We start from the raw sequence: 3,904 nt of genomic DNA, 5'->3' as shown, positions 1-3,904 counted from the left end.
CTTCTGCGACGACTTTGATAATCGCCATAGATTGTATTTTGTTACGTTAATATGACAATTCCAAAGATATATAATATTATAATCAAACTTTTCATACCAAAGAGGTTCATGTATCAAGTTTATGAATATTGTTCATTTAAATAAATAAATGTGATGTAAAAATAAGTAACCAAAAATGTTTATCATTTTAATTTTTAATCATAACTGTATTATTTTAATTATTTCTCTAAATTTATTTATTTGATTATTGATTACGATGGTGTTAATACATTAGAAGCATAACGATGTTTTGTATAAATTATTATATAAATTTTAATGGTCAATAAAATATGTGATTTCTACTTAAAATAAATGTATACAGTTCATAATTATAAATCAGCTATTATTATTCTACTCCCGTCAATCGGAAAAATGATGATGTCGTTTATTTTATTCGATCTCGCGTATTTATTTATTTTGTGCCATGAGCGACGCCAGGGGGGGCAGAACGGGACATTCCTCCCACCCCCTAAAATTTTAAATTTGTTTTCAAAAGCTTTATCTGAAACGCGCCGTTTTAAAATGTAAAAAAAAATCTTAATTTATTTTTTTCATTAATTTTACCCATCCCTAGAAAAATGTCTGAAGAGTCCTATATGTTTTGCGTTCATAAATAAAATATGCGTCAACGATACTTGGGTATAACATATTTTTCGTGATATTAAATATTTATTAAAGCTCAAAAATTAAATCTAACACCCAAAATAATATGAAAACAAACTTACCCTATATATCGAATCTTTTGTGCTTTGGTTGTATCCGTGGACACGAGTGCACTGCAACGCCAAAGTAGAAACGCTTCTGACAGGTACTGAAGATCAGACTGAAATATTCGGATATATAAAAAAAAAATGAATGAAATGCAGTTTTGTTTTTTGTTTAGGTACGTATGCTTTGCTAATTGTAATTTAATATTCTTTAATCGACTGCGTGTTCTACAACTATGGCAATCGGCTATCGCCATATAGATTACCTATTTTGTATTAAACCATTTACGCCTATAATATAAGTCCAAATATATATGATATAATAATGCAAATTTTCTATTGAATCTATTGAAGAAATTAAAATACGAAAGCATAATGTGCTGGTACAATTAAAAAAAAAAACGGGTAAGTGGATGTCGCTCTGCTGTACATTAGGTGGTGAGGTGGACTTCTGACTAGGGTAGATTAGATTTGAATGCAATGATAGGTATCATTGTATACGAAAAACGATTCTGAACAGAGATGATTTGTCAGTCTAGGATATATTATAAATAATTAAAAATTTTCAAATCTTTGATTTAAAAAGAAAATTTTGTATAAATTTCTAGCTTAAAATAATTTGCGAATTTTCGTAATTTTTACGTATTTAGTCAATATTTGAACTTCAAATGCTAATAAAAAAAAATTGTGCGTACGTATTTTTATAATTTTTTAATTACTATAAGAATAACTTATGAGGAACTTTGTATTCAATTTTCAAGTATTTTGATAGGACCGAAAAAATTTTATCAACACTTCAAAACAAATTTTTCAGAAAAATTGAAAATTTCAGTTGTCTATAAATTCCTCAAAAAAAGTCAAAATATTTTGAAAATTAAATCATGTAAAGAAAATGCCAATCTAAATAACTGGTAAAATTTTCAAGTATCTACGACTTATACTTTTTGAATAATAACAAATATTTGAAATCGTTTGAGGATATATCGTTATCGTTACGCTATTTCGAAAAAATTTAAAATTCAAACGCACTTAAAATTTTTCCTATAACGACGCTTCGATTTTTCTCTAAAGCTCTTTTAAGGAAAACTTATGGAAAACGTAATGTTATATTTTTAATCCTTAGTTATAAACAGAAAAAATTTTATGATTTTTAAACTTCAAAATTACTTGCAAATCTTCTCGTTTTCGACATATTTCGTAAAAATTTGAACTATAAATAACGCTTATAAAAAAAAATTGTGACTAACAATTTTTAATTTTTTTTAGCTACAATAAGAACAACATATAAGGAACCTTGTATTAAATTTTCAAGTTTTTTTGGTCATCCAAAATTTTTTACCGACACTTCGAAAAAAAATTCTCATAAAAATCGAAAATTTCAGTGGTCTATAAATAACTCGAAAAAAGTCAAAACTTTTTGAAAATTAAACTGTATATATATATATAACACTAACATAAACATTTTGTGAAAAGTTCAAGTATTTACAGTGATTAGTTTTTGAATTACAACCATATAAAAAAATCAATTTGGTCGAAAACTGGTTTTGCGTAAAAATTCCAGTTTTTCTGTCATTTTTTTTTTGTTTTTCTAGATTTTTTTGAAAACTGTTGGAAAATGTTTACTTTTGCATCTACAATGCACCAAATATATTCACTTTTACATCGGAAACCACACCCAAAGTTTGAAGTTGAAGCATTATTTCGACTAGTTATGCTGAACACAGACACACAAAAAAAAACACACATCATTGTAAAATCAATACATTCATCACTTCGTTCAGAATCTAAAATTAATAGCACAGAAAAAAACCAGAAAAAATCCTACGGTAAACTTTTCGAAACCACAATATTGGCCTCATAATTAAATAATTATAATGATTATTCAATTTCACCAAACATAAGAATGCCCATGTTTTTTATGTGTAACAATTTTTATAAAAGTATATATTAATTCAAATATATAATTTCCACGACCCTTGTGTGAGGGTGAAACTAAAACGGGATTTGGATGATTCGGGCTCGCATATTTAATACGTTGTGAATTTGTGAATAAAAATTTATGAATTTTTGTAACGCAGTTAGAAGATTATACTTGATATAAATTCGTGGTACCGAATAAATACTTATTTTTATATCTACTAAAAAGTAAACGCAAAGTTTAAGCTCCAAGATAATTTGAAAATAAACTTACGTGGAAAATAAACTCATTCGGTTAAAGCTAGCTGCCCTGTAGTACAGACGTGCAGTACACCACCGTCAAAGAAATAGCTATCTTCATTCGTCTTCATCTCACTTTATAACGAAACTAGAAAATATAAAATTATTTTATAAAACGAATTATGCAATTATTTTTTTTATACTTTAGTAATAATTCGGCTATGGGTGGCTTTTTTTTCTTGGTCAATGAAATTATTAGAACCGTTAATTTTCTCCAATGAATTTCAACGATTGGTATTTACCATAGATGATGGATATAAATATTAAAAATCCATAGATCTTATGCTCTGTATACAATCATATTTTTTTATATTTATAGATTCGCTGTGTACTATATAATATATAATATACGAAATTGTGTTTTTGAATAATCTTTGTTTTGAAATAGATAGAAGATACCTACAACAAAATAGGGAACTATAATCGTTATTTTTTATTAAAATATCTAATTTCGTCAACATTTAATTTTTGTATCTACATCGTTTTGATAAAATTTGTATGAATATGTTTTCAGTATAATAATAATAATGATAAAACAACAACAAAACAAAGCTTGGTTACTGACGATGGTAATATTTTTTATAAATCACTGATCAGGTGCACAAAAACTGTATAATACTATATAATTTACAAGTGACCTAACCTGTATGCTAAGATCCGATTGGTATGGTGGTTGTTGGCGGAAACTATTAGTGACCTGGTGATTTTGGATGGTGGAGGAATAGAGGATACTAATTATGGATATTGGAGATTGACTTGGACGCCGTTAAGAAGGTACCACCAAGCGGCCAGCACATATTATTTACTACCTACCAAAATTAGGGATTGAAGTGTTACTATCATAAGTGTAATGCATTTTACTGACGAACATTTGGCAACAATGTAATTTAATTTTAACGTAATTCATTACAATGGTCATTAATGGCCAATTAATATTAAAT

The 3,904-nt window shown here is 27.2% G+C and overlaps 1 long non-coding RNA gene across 1 annotated transcript; it reads right to left on the bottom strand.

The window, feature by feature from the left end:
• Window positions 1–776: 776 nt before the first annotated feature.
• Window positions 777–3,234, bottom strand: LOC149058489 (uncharacterized). The gene is made up of 3 exons (XR_016190276.1): window positions 3,107–3,234; window positions 2,938–3,051; window positions 777–862 (listed from the first exon to the last, which is right to left on the bottom strand). It is a non-coding gene; the product is annotated as an uncharacterized LOC149058489 (long non-coding RNA).
• Window positions 3,235–3,904: the final 670 nt, after the last annotated feature.

The sequence above is a fragment of the Diuraphis noxia genome, unplaced genomic scaffold (genome assembly GCF_037042655.1).
Source record: "Diuraphis noxia isolate RWA-SAM2 unplaced genomic scaffold, SU_Dnox_SAM2 contig0002, whole genome shotgun sequence".
Classification (NCBI taxonomy): domain Eukaryota; kingdom Metazoa; phylum Arthropoda; class Insecta; order Hemiptera; family Aphididae; genus Diuraphis; species Diuraphis noxia.
Note: the sequence above shows the minus strand (reverse complement) of the source record. Positions and strands in the feature narration are given on the sequence as shown.